Consider the following 12,727-nt stretch of genomic DNA (forward strand, 5'->3'; position numbering starts at 1 on the left):
TTACTGCTATCCCTAGGGCCCCTTGGCTGGGACCCGGAGTAGAGGGCGGGCCCGGGTCCCTCCCTCTCCACTCCCCTTCTCTGGGATATTAATGGGACAGTTAATACCCCAGATCAGGGGCGAGAAACGGCGCCCTGAACACCCCCACAAGAAGAGAAAGCACGGGATCCATCATAGTAGTGCGGGCAATTTGCCACAGTGTGTCACTTAGACATTGAATGGAACTGGTCTCATCAGTCGTTCCCAGTTTCAGGCCCCACTCTCATTGAATAAAAATCAATGATGTAATGCAATTGCAAAAAAGACTAATATCATTCAGGGGTGCACTAACAGGAGTGTCATATGTAAAACATGGGGGTAATTGTCCCATTCTGTTCAGCCTCGATGAGGTCTCAACTGGAGTACTGAGCCAACACTTTAGAAAGATGTGGACAAATCAGAGAGATTCTGGAGGAGAGCAACAAAACATGATGAAAGTTTTAGACAACCTGACCTCTGAAGAAAGTTTAACAAAACTGGGCATGTTTAGAGTTGGGAAAAGAAAGCTAAAGATGAACAACCTGATCACACACTTCAGATATGTTAAGGGCTTTATAAAGAGGACTGTGATCAATTGTTCACCATGTCCACTGAAGGTAGGACAAGAAGTAATGGGCTTAATCTGCAGCAAGGGAGATTGAGTGTGTGTGTGTGTATATATATATATATATATATAAGGAAAAACCTTCTTACTATAAGGGTAGTTAAGCTCTGGAATATGCTGCCAAAGGAAATTGTGGAATCCCCATTGGAGGTTTTTAAGAGCAGGTTGGACAAACACCTATCAGGGATGGCCTAGGTTTACTTCATTGTGAGATTGGGGGCTTAGTGAAACATTCAAATTCTCTGAGGACATCACTGGTGTTTAACAAGTAATAAAGAATTTCTGAGTTTGGACCAAGATGAAGGCAACTAAGAAATGAAATAACTAGCTGCAAGGTGATGTATCAGAGTATCCAGTTGCCAGTATCCACCTGTTTTCTGGTCCATCCCCCAAGCTAAGGGCATCTCTGTGTCACCATGCAATACAGAGGCTGTTAGGAAGACAAGAAATTGCTATTATCATCCCGGATTGCTGGTCTCTCGCCACAGCTCCTAGACGCACAGCTCATCCTGTGCACTTGGGATGTAGAGGGCAATGCCTTCTGCGCAGGAGCTGGGTGGGGGTTTAGTGAGCCACTGGAAATAACCCACCCGCACTATGAGCACACTGTTGAACCTTGCCTATTGCCTAATTCCTGCCACAGGAAGGAACTGCATCAAAGGTGTTTCCAAGCAGGAATTTCTACCTTGGCAGGACTATGTGGCGGCAACAAAAGACTCAAGGTGTTTGAAACAAGAGCTTAGTCAGTTTTTCTTTATACCGTCTTGATGTGTAAAGGCTGTGATGAGGAAAGATTAATCCCTATGTAACAAAAACAAAAACTCTTGGGTGAACTAATCCTCTACAGTTCAGGCCTTAGGGACTGACAATGAGCCAAGTTGTGTATTAATATTATAGGCGAATGCCTATAATCCCTGTTACCAACAATTTAAGTGATTCTATGTGAGTGATGAATACAGAATTTAGGTGAATATTTCATACTTGAATTTGCTGACAATTCCTGATTCCAAGTCTACATTTTACTTTCAAGTTTAGGGTGATTTTTTTTAAAACAGCAGATCACAACCAGTCAGTATTATATCTGTGTTAGTAAAGAGCAGAGATATAATTGCCATGCATTTCCTTTAGGGTTAACATAATTGCCAGAGTTTGTTTGTTTACTTTGTGATATGTACCTTTAACTTTCCAGGGAGCCTAGAGCTTTGAATGGGTGCTCCTCTAAGGGAAGTATAAGTCCAAGTAAATATATATCTAATGCTAAAATCAGTACAGAGAGAGAGAGATGGATTGGTAAGTGACACTTCAAGGCTGCTCCTAATTGGAGAGCAAGAAGTATGAGAAATAATGATATGGCTGGTATCAGTCCTCTCATGTTGCTTTTTAACACTGATGCCATAAGAGTTACCATTGCTCAGACATCTGAATCCACTTGGTACAGCAGCAGGACTGTGGTGGGTAACTCCTTCTCTTCATTTAACTCTGATTCAGATTTTCTTGGGACAGGATGGGAGATCACTCTCCTCTCTGTGACTTGATTTGTGTCTCAAAACAAATTTGTAGATAACTTTGCATTTCCATAGATGGCAGAATTGCTGCTGCCTGTGAGACTCCCTCAGAAGGGGTTGGGAGGGATCAACTCTTTGCTTGTATTTGGAATGAGGTATTTCTGGTTGCTTTTTCTCTGAGGGAGAAGGGTATACTGGAGATGTGTACTGAGGTTGAGCTTCCTGAAAATCATCAGAAACTCCAGAATTATGTTCAGAACAAGGCGGGTTACACCTTTCATTGTTTTCAAAAGTGGATAATAAATCATTTCGCATTAAGGACTAGATTTCAGCATCTAGCTAAATCCTATGTTATGGGGTGATGCCGAAACTTTTGAGATGGGGGCCAGATTCATTGTTGTCATATGACCTATTTGTACTGCTTCTGCAGCAGCTCCTGGTACAGAGCATGCGGTGGGGAAGGACAGAAAACAAAACGATATGTCAAGGCATCTGCAGCAGGGCTGTGAATTAGGGACCTCAGCAGGTAGAATGAATAAAGTTTTTTAAGATGTGTACACTTCAAGCAAAGGAAGTGTTCCATTAGGACTTAAAATGCATCTTCATATAAAGCTCACTTCACAATTCTCTCGCCATCTTGTCCATCACAAATGAACTACTGCAGATTTTTTCTCGCCACAGCTTTTATTTTACAGCTTTTTTAGCTGAAGCTACACATCTAAACCTGATTAGAACGACAATCTCTGAGTACATTAAATGTTACCTCCAAATAACTACATAAGAAAAATAAGGTTGCCAAGCTAAGCATTCAACATTTTGTAAATGCCAGACTTCTGGTTGACAGTGCAACCTTAATTCAGCTCCCAAGCATGTATGCATTATGATACAGTCTTTAATTACACCTTTACTTTATTTGTTCCACAAGAAAAATGGAATATGGACAAAATATATTTTTCATTAATCTCATTCTCAAAAATAGCTGAACACTTTTAGATGATACTTCCCAAAATAATTCAGCATGAGGCAGATGTGTGGCATTGTAAATTTAATTGGAGACAGTTTGGCAAAGCCATACTCCACTGAAAATATAGTGTTTAAATGGAAAGTATTGAAGAACGTGAGCTATCAGCCCATGTATAATATTGGGAGCAACTTCAATCATTTTTCTCAGAAAGCTTCAGATGATTTTTTTTTCTTTTCTTTTTAGTGTAACCCCGAAGGAGCTTACCTAGGTTCCTGGGGCTCGGTGGAAAAATTGGAGAGTCCAGCAGTAGGCAACAAAAATGATTAGGGGGCTGGAGCACATGACTTATGAGGAGAGACTGAGGGAACTGGGATTGTTTCATTTGCAGAAGAGAAGAATGAGGGGGGATTTGATAGCTGCTTTCAACTACCTGAAAGGGGGTTCCAAAGAGGATGTATCTAGACTGTTCTCAGTGGTAGCAGATGACAAGGAGTAATGGTCTCAAGTTGCAGTGGGGGAGGTTTAGGTTGGATATTAGGAAAAACTTTTTCACTAGGGGGGTGGTGAAGCACTGGAATGGGTTACCTGGCGGGGGGTGGAATCTCCTTCCTTAGAGGTTTTTAAGGTCAGGCTTTTAGTTGGGGATTGGTCCTGCTTTGAGCAGGGGGTTGGAAAGTTGGTCCCTTCCAACCCTGATATTCTATCATTCTATGGTTTCGTTTATGATTTTTACAGTGCAAATATTTGTAATAAAAATAATATAAAGTGAGCCCTGTACACTTTGAATTCTATGTTGTAATTGAAATCGATATATTTGAAAATGTAGAAAACCTCCAAAAATATTTAATAAATTTCAGTTGGTAGTCTATTGTTTAACTGTGCGATTAATCACAATTAATTTTTTTGAGTTAATCGTGTGAGTGCGATTAATTGACAGCCCTACTTTTAACTTAACTATATATTCTTTAATCTCTTCATTCTATATTTTCTATATTTTGGCTTGTGTATCTTTATGAATGCGTTCCTACCAAAATTATTGATGGATAAATTATTTTGTACAGGGCCAAGATGTGGCTGTTCATTCTGGTGACATATCTGACACAAGCAACTGCAGATTCAGAACTCATAAGAAGAAGACATGGGAATCCTGAGGCATTTATGAATATTGTAAGTTTCTTATTGGAGAAAGTTTGGAAATAATGAAATATGTTCACTGTTATTTATTTCAGAGTAGCAGCCGTGTTAGTCTGTATCCGCAAAAAGAATAGGAGTACTTGAGGCACCTTAGAGACTAACACATTTATTTGAGCATAAGCTTTCGTGGGCTACAGCCTACTTCTTCAGATGCATAGAATGGAACATACAGCAAGAAGATATTTATACATACAGAGAACATGAAAAGATATAAGTAGCCATACCAACTGTAAAAGGACAATCAATTGAGATGAGCTATCATCATCAGGAGAAAAAAAACGTTTGAAGTGATAATCAAGGAGGCCCATAGAAGGTGTGAGGATACTTAACATGGGGAAATAGATTCAATTAGTGTAATGACCCAACCATTCCCAGTCTCTGTTCAAACCTATCTTTACAACGAGGATGGAGCAGGTTTATGCGATGCTGCCAGCATTGGAGGCTATCCTGGGCCACAGATCTGCGCATTCCTTAGCCACGGGGCCTGTGATTGCTGAGCCTTTCATTTCCCCTTTGTTATTTACTATCACTCCCGCGTTGTCTTCAAAATAGAGGAACACCCCGTCTTTTCTCCGGTACGATTTCCGCTGCCGAATTACTGTTCAAACCTAAGTTACTAGTATCTAATTTGCATATTAATTCAAGTTCAGCAGTCTCTCTTTGGAGTCTGTTTTTGAAGCTTTTTTGTTGAAAATTGCCACCTTCAAGTCTGTCACTGAGACACTAGAGACTGTCCGGTTTGGCCAATGTACATGGCAGAGGGGCATTGCTGGCACATGATGGCATATATCACGTTGGTAATGCTTTATTCCTGAGAAGAAATGCTCACTGACGAGCTCTTGGTAAGCAGTTGTGGTCTCTCCCATATCCTCTGGGAGTTGGAACTTTTCCCTGTAAGGGACAGATGATGGAGAACACAATGGCAAAGAAGTGTGTGTTGGTTGAGCTTTATTATGAACTGTACGTTCTTATTTCTCAGCAAGTCAAATACTCTGGGAAACAACAGTTGTTTCAAGGTAAATTATTTCAACAATGGAAATGGCCAAATCTAAGAAGAGGAATTTACTGCAGGAATTTCTGTGTCCAGAGCCCAGAACTGAGCCCTAATGATCAGCTCAATGTAGGAGTAATTCCCAAACTTACGATGTAAACCAAGAAGGGTCCAAAATTATTCTGTGCACATCTCTGTTGCTGGGATGTACAGTCTGAGCGGAGCACTACTCAGACTTATGCTATGGAGATCTAGAAAGATTGAAATAAAAATACTGGACAATTCTGGATTGTGTACTCAAATGAGTAAGGCAGTTGTGTACTGTCCAGAAGAGCTAGTTTCTATCCCTGGCTCCACCACAGACAAATATTACTATGTGATTGTGGAAAAGCCAATTAGACCATAATTTTCACATGTGGCAACTGTGTTTTCATTTTCTGGATGCCCAGTTTGAGACACCTAGACCTTGTTGAATGGAACTAGGATCAGTGAGAGATGTTAATGCTCAGCAACTCTGGTGGTAAGACAGTTTGGCCTGCAGGAATAAACAGAGCATTGGGAATCAGGAGGTCTCCAGTTGTATTCCTGGCTCTGCATTGTGTAAAGCGAAGGATGTTACTTTGCTTTCTCAATCCAATTTCTTAGAATGGGGGGGAGGGGGGAATCTGATGGATCAGTTTTCCATCAGGAAATACTGATTGAACACAGTTGAAACATTCCAAAGGAATGTGTCAGCTTCGTTCCAATAAAGTTGAAGCATTTCCTTTTAACTTTCTTAATTTTGATTTTTATAATAAATATAAATGTTGAAATGTTTTGAACTTATAAACTAAATATTTGTATTATATATTTTATATGACTGTAACAGAGTGGTCTAGGCCCAGAGGCCCCCTGCTAGAGGACTCAGGGTCCTGCCACACTAGTCTCAGGAAAGGAGCAGTGGAGCTAAGTCCTCTGAGCAGTCTAGAGAGACTGCAAAGGGCGAGTCAGAGCGTTGCAGGCTAGTACAAAAGGAGTTGCAAAGCCAGAGACAGTGATTTCCTTGCTGGAGCTAGAGGAGTGCAGCTAGTGCTCCTAGCTGGTCAAAGGGACCTGCAGCACCATGGACAGCTCAATGCTGACAGAGACTGTGGGCAGGTCTTCACTGCGGGGGGGGAGTCGATTTAAGATATGCAAATTCAGCTACGCGAATAGCGTAGCTGAATTCGACGTATCGCAGCCGACTTACCCCGCTGTAGGGACGGTAGCAAAATTGACCGCTGCGGCTTCCCGTCGACGGTGCTTACTCCCACCTTCACTGGTGGAGTAAGAGCGTCGATTCGGGGATCGATTGTTGCGTCCAGAGGTCGATTTCTACCCGCCGATTCAGGCGGGTAGTGTAGACCTAGCCTGTGGGAGCAAGAACGTGCTCCTGGCTGGCTGCTGGGCCTAAACTTAGAAGAGCTTTGATGTAATGGTGAAACATTGGAGAAGGTGGGCCCATGGGGAAGTAATCCGGGGAATCGAAAGCAGTTGTTAATGGGATACGACAGCACGTGGCTGCTATCCTTAAGGTCCCAGGGTTGGGACCTGGAGTAGTGAGTAGGCCTGCCCTCCTCCACCCCGCCCCATAGGCCATTGGAGAAGTGGTATGCAATTGGACAGAAATATACTCCCAGAATGGGAGCTGAACTACTTAGTGGCCCAGTTGGAGAGCTGGGGCCAGAAGGGTCCAGATAGGGAGGAAGCCCTAGGGTTATGGCTGGATACTAGGGCTGAGACTGTTTAAAAACTGCAGACACACCCGACCAGAAGGGGGCCCTTATGAGAGGTGGGTGCCACAGTGTTGCAATGACTTTATACAATATTTCTGAATATTTCATGTTGTGAGAAATTCCAAATTTTGACTTTTCACAGTGGATATTTCTAATTGACAATTTGTCAAATTCCCTTGGAACATCTATTTTGGCAAATTTTCCAATGAAAAACTGTTCTGTTAGAAAATTTTCAGCCAGTTCTAATAGTAAGAGACGGTCTGTAACTAGAAGAGTTAAGTACCTAATATATAAGGTAGACAGAGTGGTGAGCAAACCAAGTACAATGGTGTCAATTAACTTGCATAATGTCACGCAGCAGGTCATTGGCCAAGCTGGGAATAGAATCCAGATCTTCTGACTCCCAAGCTGGTGCCCAATCTGCTATACCACTGTCTCACTGCACTGCATCTGCATGATAGGCGAGGAAAATGCATAGAGAATAACAAACGCTAGCTAATGCAGATAAGAAGGAATAATGTGAATTATGCTGACACATTGCTGAGTTCTAAGTCATAAACAGAGCTGTATGTCGAAGTGGGCAGCTCAGATAAAACCTCTGCTCAATTTTCAGCACTATTAAAAAAAAAAAGGCAGCCAGAATGTTAGGATGCATAATGAATGGTATGAAAAATACTGAAAATATACTGATATATTATTATGGCAGCCATCCCCCCATAAGCACTGTTACACAGAGTCTTCAAAGTTCTTTTTCTTAGCATGAGAAAAAGGTTTTGCTTTTGGAAAGAAATGCAATATTATTGTTAGTGTTAGCTATGCAAGGCTGTTTTGTGTAGAGGCAGCTTGGGGAGAGATGGAGTCTGAACAGAAGTGTTTGATCTCTGCCCTGAGCTCTTGACTAGGGTCAGGCATAGGTAGGTTACTTTCTCAGCACCAGCCTCTGATGTTGAGCTGCAATTCCTGGAAGAAGGGATTGAGCCGTATGCTGTTTGATCATCTCATGTCAGGGTTGGTGTACACATGTAAATAAATCAAGTTACACTTAATATATACCCGGATTCAGTCACTGATTTTTCTTGCACCAGAAACCAAACTGCCAGACCTTTGAATGCTATTGTTCAGCAGAGGAGCAAGACTGAGATGAGAGCAGTAGGGGCAACAATACAAGTCAATGTCCATACCTAGAATACTGTGTTGAATATGGTCTGCTATCTTAAAAAGGATATAGCAGAAATGGAGGTCTCGGGTTATATGCATGGGGAGACTTCCCAACGAAGAGAAAGCAGAAAAGACTGAGACTATTGGATTAGAGAGGAGAAAGAAGAGGGGATATAATAGACATATACAAAATAATAACAGAAAGAAACCAGCTTCCATTGTACCTACCTCAGCCCAGGACTGTTATGCCTCACTTTATATAAAAACTCATTTTTCTCTTAATTAACAACTCAGAACAAAATAAACACACACAAAAATATCTAAAGAAACAATTCACATCCAAAACTACTTTATTTTTTATTAATGGACAGATGTGTGGTTCGGTAATTGCTATTAAATGCTGCATAGGAGCGAGAATTACAACTCAGTAATGCAAGCAACTTTCTCTTTTTGTGTTGCAGTTTTCATGAAATGGCCATGTATGACCTTCCAGCATTGATAGACTTCATTCTGCAGAAAACTGGACAACAGAACCTGTATTGTATTGGGTATTCTCTGGACTGTACCATAGGTAGGTTCAGAAGAAGATGATTAAATCTGTTTTGTCTTTTTGTTCCTATTTCATAGTTAAGGTTTGATTGGGACTGTAATTTCACTGTGAATATTATTCATATACATTTATAACAAGAGATTGGTCAAAATGAGTGCATTGCTGCTCTCTACTTCCAGTCAGGTGTGCATGAATGAGAGCGCATAATCTTGGGAAGGCGATAGAGGGGAGACCAAAATTTTGAGTAGGGAGCTGAGTGGACAGAAAAGCAGATGGATGGAATTGAGATTATAGATCTCAGTACTGGAACTGGATACACAAATGATAGTCATGTTAAGGCTGTTCTCCTCCTCTTGTTATGGTTAAATTCTAAGTATGTCCTTGGGACCCTCATGTTATCTCAAACCTTCTTTCCACTACTTGTAACTGAAACGGCCTTATAAACAGGGAGAAAACACAGTATTAACTGGATTTTTGTTTTCATTTTATTAAAAAAAAAATTGGCGATGTGGAAGAGAAATCCAAGAGTCCTCCAAAATGTACACTGTGGAAATTGCTTTTATCCAGCATATTCTGAGGCAGACATGGAGAAAAGATTCCCTATAGTTAGCAAAGATTGCCCTTAATTTATTATCAGATACCTGTAGTTCCAGCTAATGGCACAGATCTTAACTTGTGTTTACCCTGAATGATCTTCAGTTTTCCTTCTGCATCAGGTCTGATTTCTTATAAACAAAGTATACACTGAGGTTTGAGGTTAACATTTACCTAATCAGTCTGTTACCATAGGCTGGAAATTCCTCAAATGGCGGACTCTAATTTTTCCTTTCCCAAGCATTTTGCTCCTGCTGTCAAGGCTACTGGAATTCTGTACCCAGTTACTTTATTTTGCAACAGTTATAGTAGTATATGCATTAGTTTAATATCTTTCAGTACAAAGCATGCTAGGAAACTGGTTCTTTTACCATAAGTATAAATCCTTTAGAACTACCTAATATTGGCTAAATAATTTTGGCTAACACTATAGAATAATTTAATGAGTTACAGTATTTACTTTTTAACTGTCTACAAATGGTCTTGTTAATAAGAATATGCAGATGTTGTTGGAAAGTATTTGCCTATAATGTTTTTACTGGCCAAATTGCAGTTCAATTTTAAAAGTTAATAATCTGCTATGAGATTTGTAAGGTACAATTTAATGTAAAATAAAATTAACAGAAAATCTTGATTAGACTTTTCAGTTAATTAAAAATACAGACATGGAACAAACATGTATTGATTGCTGTTGCTGTAAGTGGGGAATGATTTGTTAATATATGGTAATAAAAAACACATTAAACATAACATTCAAGTGTGAGCAAAAAGAAGTGTATGTAGGCTTAAATTGCAAATGCACAGGCATGTTAACAGTGAGTAGAGAAGTGATCGCTCCTCTGAATGTGGTTCCGATGAAATTGCACTTGAAATCCCTGTTCATTTTTTGGCATCACCATATTAGAGTCATCTAGACAGATTTGAAGGGAATGCGAAAAAAAACAATAAAACTCAGTTGAAGAAAGTGATGTGTGAGGAAAGATTAAAAGTACTAACTGTGCACTCTTACAGTGGGCTCCAAAACTGGTGAGATTTTTTCCAAAACTGCAATTCTGTATTTTAGTAGCCAATGAAATGACTATTGGATTTTTTTCTTCAATAGATGATTCCATCCATGCTGAACAGGAAAAAAGTGTCAGGGGGAAAAAAAGGCAGAAACTGACAGATGCCCTATGCTCCTGAGGGGATGGGAGCATAAAGAAAAAGAAGAAAGCATTATAGGACCATTCCCACTAGTCCTGAAATCGCAGTAGCAACAGTCATATTTAAACAGATTTTTCCTGTTTCCAGTTTTTTCCTGACACTTTTTTCCTGTTCAGCATGGATGGAATCATTTTTTTTGAAGGGGGGAAAAAACACACACACACATAATCCAATAGTCGTTTCATTGGCTACTAAAATACAGAATTGCAGTTTTGGAAAAAATCCCACCAGTCTGGAGCCCACTGTAGGAGTGGAACAGGGCAGACCAAACAACGGATTCCTGCATTATCCTGTCTGCTGGTATCCTGTCTGTACACCTCAGGATGGCTCAGGGCTCTGTGAGCATCAGCTGTGTTAGCAAATGTCACAACTGCTCCAAGAAGCAGCAGCATGTGATAACCCTGGCTCCCTGGCAGCAGCTTGACATGGAAGATTGGGCATCTGACTGTGCCCCAAAGATAGCAAACCATCACCTTTGGGACTATGGAGAACGATCTTGCTATGTTGGCCTATGCTTTGCTAGGTTGACTTGAGAATAAATGGTTGTGCACTATGGACAGAGACAGTAGCTGTGACAATGTATAGGTGAATGTATTCATAGCTGAAATTCCTAACCATAAATCAGTCTTTCAGCTGCAAGGTATGAGTGTTTCCTTAGAAAGCATATCACAGCCTGCAAAATTATGCTTATTAATAATAAAGGGAGGCAACAGAGATGCTGCTGTGCACACGCTTTAATAATAACATACTGATGTAATAACAAGCTGGGGAGAAAAGTTCTGTGTGATTTATTCTCTCTTCTCTCTCCTGCTTCATCTAAATTAGGGCCAGCAACACTGCAACCATTAAGACATCTGATTCCCGTCTGTTGCAGCAAGTGATCTCTGGTGATCTCTTCTTTTTCCCTGAATCAAAACTGTGTTTTGGTTACCTTTCTGGAGATAGACTGATTAATAAATTGTCTCTGAATTTCTTGGTTATTGTATCAGAACAAATCTGTAGAGCATTTTGACAGTTCCATAGATAAAGATGTTGTTGCTCCCTGTCAGATTCCTTCTGAAGGAATGAGGAGGTCTGTACTAGTTTTTAATGGGGAAGGAGAGAACTGGCGGGGGGGATGTCCCATGAAATTCCATTCATCTTTTGCTGAGATATAAACTGTTAACAATGGCCATTTCCCTTCTTGTTTGTGCATGGATACACGGGGGGATGAATTCACGGTATACTGGAAACTGACATTTCCTAACTTTAACATAATTTTTTACACTTAAATATATGAATATAAGCAGTGCATTTAAGCTGATTAATTTATGGTTGTGATTACTTCTGCTAAATCTTAATTTTACAGGATTGTGCCAAACCAATGAAATTTCAGAAATTGAAATTTGCCAAGGGAACATGCCACAAAGCATGTGATTCTGGCACGCTGACCAAGCACTATGCAGTAGCATCTCATGACTGGAATATTGGATTAATTGTTTTGGTTTAATTTTCTAAAAGGAGCTTAAATGTTTCTGCGTTCTCTGGCTGGGTTCTATGCCATAGTAATAAACACCCACTTTCATGAGTAACCGTAGTCCCAACCAAATTATAAACAGAAAACTGGAGTGTTCAACTTGTGATGTGAACAAAAGTTAGGCTAATGAGAATTAGGGTTGGTGTTGCATGAAACTTAGTTCAAATGAATAGTCTCTTAAAACTAGTCTGCACATGTGTGAGTAAATTATCCTCCCCAATCTGATGGAAACTCTGTGTGGGTGGAACTAAGTGGAGTTTCCTGCTTTGTCTGTTAGTTTTCCCACACAAAGGAAAGATCTGTCTGGGAAAAAGGACAACTTGGGCAAACTGAAAGATTCAGTATTTAAAAATAATGCAATTCTGTTACTCATCTGATCACAATCACTTTGATGTGTTAAATGAAAGGCCTTATATAAGGATGAGGCCAAACAACTGAAACACTATCCCTAATATTTGTTTCCTGTTTTGAGTACCTATAATACTATCTTCTGCATCTATGTATTGCAATTTTTCAAAGCCAAGATATGTATTTATATCCAGGTTATTAATAGGTGCATTGTTTTACACAGAACCAAGATGTGGCTGTTTATTATGGTAGAGAGTTTGACACATGGAATTGAGAGTTCAGGAGAGTGGATGTGAATCCTCAAGCA

Source organism: Trachemys scripta, chromosome 7 (genome assembly GCF_013100865.1).
Source record: "Trachemys scripta elegans isolate TJP31775 chromosome 7, CAS_Tse_1.0, whole genome shotgun sequence".
NCBI lineage: Eukaryota > Metazoa > Chordata > Testudines > Emydidae > Trachemys > Trachemys scripta.